We start from the raw sequence: 10,158 nt of genomic DNA, 5'->3' as shown, positions 1-10,158 counted from the left end.
ATGCAGTATTGCAAGAATGGCAAGAGGTCACAGATGCCAGAAAACAGCCAAAGGGAATGCAGACTCTTCAATCTTCTTTGTAATTACTGGAATTATTGGAAACTACATAAATAATGGAATTCTGATTGACATTTTCTAGATATATTTTATAGTTAACAACATTATAATAACAAAGAAACAGTGCAAACAGAGTAAGTCTAATTTTCAAATGGTTTATCTAAATACAATAAATTGTGGTGGGGTAGGGGTTAGCATATTCTACTCTAGTGCACCGAGAATCGGACTAGAATCCAGGATTCCTGGCTGTGCTAATGACTTACTTGGTGCGAATCACATCCTGTCTGTGTTTTTTCCCTATCTGTAAAATGGCAAATATTTGCAGAGAGAGGCCTCTGACTTAGAAGCCCAGCTCTGAACACTTATTTTTTATGCAAAAATTTTGGTCTAAATTTGGATCTGAAGTTTGCAGGTTGGTCCCAGTATTATTTACTTACCTCCTGTGCTTCACATTATGAAGGAATAATTAATGTTTGTGCAGTGCTCTGATTCGGTTAAGTACAGAATAATAACTAATTCTTAATAAATTCTGCATTTGGGTGCTCCAATTGGGCATGAAAGTACCTATTTTATGCACCCTGGTGCAGATTTAAGTGCTCAAATGTGGGATTACTTTTTGTGCATGTGTTTGAAAATTGGGCCCTCAGTAATCCGTTCATTTCAACATGTCTTCTCTCAGCATCTTAAACTATAGGTCCAATCCTGCTCCCAGAAAAGTCAGTGATATTTTTGTCATTGCCATCAGTGGGGACTGGATTGAACCCTAGGACACTTCAACTTTGTTCTTTGTCTTTCACAGACTTCTACAAACACACTGGCCATGGGGCTGATGGATTTATATGCAATTTTACTACTGATTCGATGATTCATGGGCTTTGAAAAATTACTGATTAACATTTATGACAAGTTCCTTCTCTGACTAAAGGATTTTACATTAAGAAGTCATTAACACTAATTTCCTTTTTCCATAATTAAAAGTTTATAATACTGCATCCCCTAACAAGTAAAAAAGCCATGTGTTATATTAATATTGCATGATAATGATTCATTGCATGATAATGAGTCAAAATGTGAACATGGGAAGTGAGCCTGCTTTGAAAAATGATTCAATTTAATTCCAGACTTTGGTTGTACCTTCATCTTCTTCTATGTTCCATTTTTTCCTCAGACCTAGATTTAGTGCTCATCTTTCCCCGCATTGCCCTTTGCCCTAATTTTAACTTTTTTTGTCAATTCCATTAAAAAAGCACTAAAATTACGTTTTATTTAAATGGTCTATATTCAGAAAAATTTATAGGTTCTGGAGCAGTCAGTCTATTCTGATTAGGTTTAGGAGGGAAAAAGGAGAGATGTTGTTTAATCATTGCATAGGTCTTTGAAAGACGACAGTTGCAGACCTGGTTCCAGGTAAGGAAGGAATGGGTAGACATAATATTAATAGAAGGTTTCTAGCTCTGTGAACTGCTTTCCTTGTCTTTTGGCTCCTATTTAAAACTCAGAACAAATACTAAAGCCATTAAGCAGGCTATTTCCATTCCTTGGTACTTGCATTCAAGGCTTTTGATGATTTTTTTTTTTTTAATGTTGTGGTAGCACCTAGAGGTCCCAGTGCAGGTTCTGTTGTACTACTACTTCACAAATGAGTAAAACAAAGACTGGCCATTTCCCCAGGAAGTTCAGCATCTCGGATTATGGCAGTATGTAACAGTAAAGACAGACAGGTATCTTTACATCAGTAAGTAATCTGTGATCAAAGTAGTCACAGATAAAAGCGAGCTATGAAGTTCAACTCAGCATGACTCCAGTAACCAGATGTTCTGAACAGAAAATGATATGTTATCCCCAGTGAGTGGGAAATCAGAACTTTGCTATTGGCTTTTACAAATGGATCATATATATATTGAGTGGTAACATAAATCAAAGTAATGCTTCAGGCAGATCTAAAATCTGTCCAATCAGGGCCAAATCCTGCTCACTTTGGTCATGTAAGTAGTTTCATTGAAATGAATGGAATTTTTTTCAAAGTGAGCAGGAGTTGGTCCCTGGATTGCATTTTCTATGTGCATCATATATAATTATTCACATAATGGTAGTTTACAAATATATTAATTCCAGAGCACTGATATGCCAGCCCATTGATTAAATCTATATTTACCAATCTTTAGAAAAATTACTAATTTCATTAGATAATATTGTATTGCTTACAAGACAGAGGGAACGATGGGAGCCCAATTTGAAAATTGGGTGCCAAAGTAAAAAGGGACCAAGACCACATTTGGCTGCTTATATTGGTAGTTAAGGGCCAGATTTATTTACACTAGCTGAGGATCCATCCCAAGGTCCATAAAACATTGGTTAGTATCTTACAGTAAGTGCTAATCTGAGAGCCCAAATGCAGAAGTGGCAATCAAGATGAAGAGACTGAGCCCATCACGTGCCTGGATAAGAAATATGAAAATATAAATATAATTTAGCGTGGAAAGGAAATTGAAACATGAGTGTTCTTTCAAACTGTTTCTGATATATCTCATTGGGCTCCAGTGATGTTTGTTTTTCTCATAAGTTACCTGGCTGGAACATGTGTAAGTGAGCAGCCTCTCTCTCTCTCTCTCTACTCCCTTAAACAGACAAACAAACCAATCAACCTGAAAGAAATGAAATCTAGTTTTGAACTCGATCATATCATGCTTTTTTTACTTGCATTGTTTTGTATTTTGCTTTGTTTCCCATGCACACAGGCCTGCTTCTCATTTACTCTAAATCTCCTTTACAGCACTCTGGCAGTGTAGAAGAACCTCAAAATGTGTATAAGTTACATTTGCCCCTACTTTAAGGGGACCACTTTACACTGTCATCATAGTGTAAAGCGGTCTTAGTGCAAATGAGAACCAGGCTCATATGTAAAAATCAGCTGAGTTCAGAGAGTGGGAGAAAAACCTGGAGCAGCTGCTGATGAAAATTTAGGTACAATCTCCATGATAATTATAGGTTGTTGGAGGGTTTTATTTTTAAATGATTAAAATATCTGTAAAACCTCTATTCCTGGTGATTCACAGTTCTACCTGAATTAGTAACTGGTCTTTCAAATCAGGCCAAAATAATGATAATTACAGGTCCTATATGGCATAGACCTTACAGTTATCCTGGGGTAGTTCGTTCCTGATATTTGGTGGAAAAGAAATAAAGAAATCTAGATAGACTAGAGCAGCAAATTTCTTACATACTTACAGCTTCACTATTCTGTGTATTTGCATTGAAACTGTTTGATAACTTTTGAGACCTTGGAATTGCTATTACCTGCCTAATTAGCAGCCCATTTTGTCTGCAGTTTAATAAAGTTCTTAATAGGCAGATAGTATAGGGTAGTGATGTGGAGTGATACTTTGAAATGTTATAGATGAATTATTAGTGCTCTATGGGTTAGGATAAAATATAGATGCTTGATAATCTTTGTGTAAGAAGAAAAGTGACGAATTTAATGAAAATATGGCAAATATTGGAACTGATGTAAGATTGTCTATTTACTTTGGATATTATTTCAAAATCTGACATAAAAAGAAACCTGTTTAATTATGTGCATTTTGTAATTCAGTAAGGATAGAATTTATTGTCATCAGTGAGCAATGTTCAGGACCGCACAAGCATAACCAACTCAAAATTAGGAGCATAATAATACTTCATTATGTCTCCTGCTGTGGCAGAATTTATGACTGGTACTAATGGGAGGAAAGTAACAATTACTGCTCTATAATCTAGGGAGATGATTTTCCATTCACCAAATGAAGGGAAAACTTGTAGCAATCAGTCCAATAAATGTCCATTTCAGTGTTTTAAATTGTATTTTTTCACTTAAAACTAGAAGAATACTTCAAACTGAAAAACCCATTTCACGTTTGTTTCATGAGCTTATGAATCTCTTAAAACTCTGTCTGTGTATTAAGAAAAATTAATTGGTACAGAATGAGAAAGTTAATCACTAACAGTGTAATTTAATCTTGGAGTATTCTCAATATCATGAACAACATCTACTGATTAGAAAGTTGTAATTCAATACGTCTCTCCCCTCATCCATCATTGTGTGTATAACAAAATGATACCGTGAGCATTCAAATCAAAGAAGATGTTGGTCTGTCTGCCCCCTGACTAAATGAAGAACAATGCTGAGGTATACCAAAATTTGTCAGAAAAATATTTTCTTGAGGTTATTTGTGTCACCAGTTAGTATCCATTGGTTGCCCAGACCTATGATCAGCAGCCCCTTAGTGGTTGGATGGATTTTTCCTTATGATCTGTAGAATGCAATATTTTGACAGCCAAGCAATAAGGTGTTGAGAGAGAAAGTGGCCTCTCCTCAGAATTAAAAATATACAGAGCCATTGAACATATAAAGGGTGCTCCTTGTATTTTTTTATACTTTACAATGACTTGTCTCTTGAGGAAGAATCTGAGGTAGGGATATGTACTATATTGTCATATTCATTACTTTTTATATTACCATAGTGCGTAGGAGCCCTAGCCATGGACCCATAGTGTTGCTGCTGTACAAACTCAGAGCAAAAGGACAGCCCCTTTTCCATGGAGCTTACAATCTAACTGTAAAGCAAGAGATAACAGATGTCTGCAGACTGGGGAGTACAAGGAAACACTGACAACAACAGCATGATAGGCAAGAGCCTCAGCACACCAGCAGCTTAGCCTTTGTCAAGATTTTTGTAGGTATCACAGAAAAGGAGAGTTTTAAGGAGGCGACTTTGCTAATATTAATGGGCACTCTCACAAGCATGAGGGACAGCACTGGAGAAAGTATGAAGATGTTGTGTAATAATTATTTGTATTTCAGGAGCACATAGATGTCCCACCGGCCCCCTGTGGTGCTAGGTGTGTACATACACATAATAAGAAAAAGTTTCCTCCAAAAACTTGCAATCTAAATACCTTACAGACAAAGGATAGGAAAAAGGAAGTATTATTATCTCAAACAGGGGACCAAGTCACTGATAGATTAAATAACTTGACCAAAATTACACAGGAAGTCTGCAGTGGATCCAGAATTGAACCAATATATACTGAAACTACAAAGTCATTCTTCCTCCCACATTATATCCGATCTTTTTAACATATTCTCTCTCTTTAAAGCACCAGCTAACATTGTTTAATTGTAAAAGTTAGCTGCACAGCTGTTCAGCTAATGAGAACATATGGAATAGTTTATACTCGAATGTACACCACAAAGTTGTAATTCAGTTACAGACTTCACACTGTAACACTATTAGAGAATATAAACACAAAGAGCCATACTTAAAGCAGCAACTAGAAAATTCTCTAATTAGGAAGTTCCCTACATTTGTTAAGCTCCTTGCTGCAACACATCCTGGTCCTCTCTGGTAACAGTGGAGGTCCAGAAACTCTGACCACTCCACATCTCTTTCTCTGTATAATAAAAGATGAGAACATATTATAAATCAATGTACATATACACTGCAATTCAAAATAACCTTAAAACTATCTGCACTACTGTGTCCCCTTATTAATTACATTTAAATAGTCCTGAGCAGTATTCTAAAGATTAAGTCTTTGATGGGGTGTGACCAGCCTTTCAGACTGTGTTCTCACTTCTGTTGAGTTTGTGTGTGGAGTTCCCTATGGAGATGGTCTTATTTTCTCACAGAGTTCCCGCAGGTTCCAGATCTTCATGGTTATGTTGGGAAATATTGAAGAAGAACCCAATTTCTCCAGAGAAGTCCTCTTGGAGCCTGCACTATGTAGGATCTGGGAGTTTGACACGTTCTGAACAATTGTACATGTCTGGGGACTTTTGAGCCAAAGTTTGTTCTCTGGTCTCAGTTCAGGAAGTGCTTTTGTTGTGTGCTGAACATTGAAGTTTTGTTGCTGCCTAATTTTTATTTCAACATCCCATTTTCAAAATTTCTTCAGGTCAGGCCACTTAGGTTTAAACTATATTCACCTTCCCATGAGAGTTAGTTCACGTACAAGCAGGGTTAATTGATATGCCAGGAGTGTTTTATATGAGGCTACTGATTTTTGCAAAAGCCTTTTTAGACTCTGCACTGCTCTCTCCACCTTCCCATTGCTCCAGGGATAATGTGGACTACTAGTATAATCAAAGTCCTGTGGAAATACTAGGAATATTTTGGATTAAATCGGGAGTCATTATCAGCTATGAGGACTTCAGGAACGCCTTGTCATGCAAACGTTGAGTTTGATTTCGGGATGACTTGTGGTGATTAAGTCTGTTTAAGTATAGCCACAAAAAAGAATCCTTGACGACCCATCACCAAGGTCTGTCAGGTAGTTTTGTAGAGAGTAATGGTTCTGGTGATTGTTGGTGGGGTTATTCGCCCCCTCCCTTCCCATACCTCCTTGTTATTTATCTCACAGCCTTCTACCAAGGTCTGAATTTGCCTATTAGGACTGGGCCACCATGTGGATTGTTGTGCTCATGCCCTGTACTTGTTTATGTTTGGTGTCCCTTATGGATTTGGAAGAAGTACCATAGAAATAACAACATGCGATCCTTTCAGAAGCAAGCCATCAGCCATGTAAAGGTCCTTTTGGTCCTGCCAATATGGTATTAGGTCTGTTGAAAGTTGACTCCTTCAATCCCACCCTTTTTTGGCAGAGTTGACTCAGTTTCTGGCAAGTCTCATCTTTTAATAGTTCGTCTCTAATTTGTTGAAGTTGGTTGGCAGATATTGGAATTTCTGCCAGAACAAGGTCCATATAGACTTAGACATCTTTCTCTAAAGCCTTTTCCTCTTCTGTTGGTGACTGCTCAGTTGGGGCATTACGTAGAGCGTCTGGTGCTATGAGTGCTTTGTGTGTGCAATGTTGAAAGAAAATTGTATCAGCCCTGGTTGAAATCTTTGAATCCTAGGTGCAAGGTCATACAGTGGTTTTGAATCCAATAATGCCACTAAGGGCTTGTGGTCTGTTTCTATATTAAAATTCAAACCAAACAGATATGCACTGAGCCATTTCACAGGCCCAAGTGACTTTTCCACTCAAGCATACTGCTGCTCAGTTTCTCCAAGCTTCTTGATAGGAACGCAACAGGTCTCTGGTCTCCTTCTGGCCACTTTTGTGTGAGCACTGCTTTTAACCCATATGAAGATGCATCCACTGCTACGGTTGGATAGTTTACTGAATATTGTGACAAAGCAGGTGGAATTGGCATGCTGTTTGGAGTTGCTCACAAGTCTGAGTGCCAACCTCAGGGCAGACTGTCTGGGAACAGAGCATAAATCCCAAATTGGTTTTATGTTCTATAATTAGATTTCACCAACCAAGTAACACGGGTAAACTCTTAAAGCACTAAACAGACTTACCATGGAGTCCCAGACAGTGCCCTTGTGTACTCAGATTTATCTTACCCCAGGCAAGCCTGCTTCTGTGACAGATGGGCCTTTATAGCAAAAATCACAACAAAATATTCAGTTTATTCTCAGTCCCAAAGGACCAGTCACTTATCCCAGGTCAACTGTACCCTAGATCTCTCACCAAAGACCATGCTTGTAGCCAAACCTGTAATAAACTTATTACAAATTTCTTAACTAGGAAAAGGAAATAGGAGAGTTATTTACAGGGTTAAAGCAGGTAACATAGACACACAAATAAGTTATAGTCTTTGATTCCAAAAGATAATGGAAACTTCTGTAAATAAACAAACTTCATATGTCCTTTAGGGCTAACCCAAGCAAACAAACGGGTCTTTTGTTTAGTGATTTTTGTCTCTTTTGTCTTATGTTTAGTGATTCTTGCCCCTTTAGAGCCCAAACAGCAAAAACAACCAAGTTTCTCTTTGTCAGGGTTTTTATCCCCTTCTCTCCAGTGTCCACGCTTAAGGGATGGGTTCATGAAGAGGTCTCCTCTTCATGTAGGCAGAGAGGAATACAATGGTTCATTCAGTTTCAAAGGTCTTCTTGTTGGGCAGGACCTAACACCATCTGTAGGAAGCCAGCATTTTCATTAGAGAAGGTTTTCTTCCAGTTTGAGATAAGAACATAAGAATGGCCATACTGGCTCAGACCAAAGGTCCATCTAGCTCAGTATCCTGTCTTCTGACGGTGGCCAATGCTAGGTGCCCCAGAGGCAATGAACGGAACAGGCAATCATTAGGTGATCCAACCCATTGCCCATTCCCAGCTTCTGGCAAACAGAGGTTAGGGACACCATCCCTGCCATCCTAGCTAATAGCCATTGATGGGCCTATCCTCCATGAATTTATCTAATTCTTTTTTTTTTACACAATTACAGAGGTTTAAAATGCAAACATTTGCTATTGCTTGATAACATGGGATACAGGTAAATGATACTAATACATGCAACATCCTACAAGCTGTTCATAAGATCTAAACACCAAACACATTCTTATAACTCTATTTAACAATACGAACACATAAGTGAACCAGACTGGTTTCCAGCAATGCATTTGTCAATGTTCAGTGAGGCCTGGGGCCTTGGGATGAGTTGCCACCTGGTCTGCTAGCATGATGTCAGTAGTTCTTTTATTAAACACATTTTGTTTTGTGCTCCCCCAGATGTACATACTGTGACCATAAGGAGATCTCGTCCAGGTTTTCTTAGAAGAGCTCTGCAACAGACTGGACTTTGGAGGGAAAACCTACTTTATTATATAGGAAATCAGGTTTTTAGCTAGGTACTTTATAATAAAAGACCCAGGTTTGCATTTTATGATTTTGTTGTGTTATAACCAGTTGCTTCCATCACTTCCTCTCACTTTCAGTTATATCTTTAGTCTTTCTTAAATACACCTACTTTTTGTTTTATTGTAAGTCATCAGAAGTGCTGTGTGGTTTAAGATAAAACTAGTAAATTGGGGTACACTGCATCTTTGGGTGCAGAGGATCTGGAATTTCTGTGAGTAACCAGTGTCAGGGGTTGCATATCACAGGGGAATAATTCAAAGGGTCTCAGGAATTAGGGTGCACCTATTGTTAACTTGCAAGGTGAAGTTAGGTTTAGCCCAGAGCATGGTGATTGAAAGGCTGGTGGAGTTAGGGAGTGGATGCTCAGCTACCTGAGAACTGTCACACCGGCTCAAGCATCTTCTTACAGCAGAAACATATTTGGGTTTCGATGAGCAGAGTAATGCCCTCAGTTTGTCTGAATCCAGCTGAATTCCCTGTTTGATAATTATGTGTCCAACAAATTTTATCTTCTTCCCAAATTCACATTTCTAATTGAGTGAGGATTTCTTATGGGAAGCATGTCAAAACTGTAAAATATGTAGATGTTTATTATGTTCATTTTTGTCTGTGACATAATCCAACACCTCATCTGAATGGCAAATGATGCCTGGCAAACCTGACATGATTAGAGACTTGGTCTACACTACAGAGTTAGGTTGATGCAAGGCAGCTTACATCGACCTAAGTAAGTGTCTACACTAAAATTTTTCTCCCAACGATGTAACTACCCTTCTATGCTGACTTAATAACTCCATCTCCACAAGAGGTGTAGATTCAACATCAGTATAGTTAGGTCAACGCAATGTTAATGTAGACATTGCATTGCTTACATCGACCCTTACTGGCTTTCAGAAGCTGTCCCACAATGTCCTGCACTGACAGTACAATTGGTACAAGTGCTCCTGGAGAGTATGCGCACCGCCAGCACAAGGAGAAAAGTGTAGAAACACATAAGCAATGTAATTACTGCAGTGGCTGTATGCCAGCCTACGTTAGGTCTACTTTATTTTGTAGTGTAGACATGCCCTGAGAGATTCTCTTTTGGAAATATTCTAGTGCTGAAAATTTGGTGAAAGTGACACAAGAAAGGAGATGTTGCCTTATATATTAAAAATGTATACACTTGGACTGAGGTTAAGATGGAAATAGGAGACAGAATTGTTGAAAGTCTCTGGGTAAGGATAAAAGGGGCAAAAAACAAGGGTGATGTCATGGTAGGGGTCTACTACAGTTCACCTAATTAGGAAGAAGAGGTGGATGAGGATTATTTTAAACAACTAACAAAATCATCAAAACCGTAGGACTTGGTGGTGATGGGGGACTTCAACTATTCAGACATCTGCTGGAAAAATAACACAGCAGGGCACAGCTT

The sequence above is a fragment of the Natator depressus genome, chromosome 2, assembly GCF_965152275.1.
Source record: "Natator depressus isolate rNatDep1 chromosome 2, rNatDep2.hap1, whole genome shotgun sequence".
NCBI lineage: Eukaryota > Metazoa > Chordata > Testudines > Cheloniidae > Natator > Natator depressus.
This window is presented reverse-complemented; position numbering follows the sequence as displayed.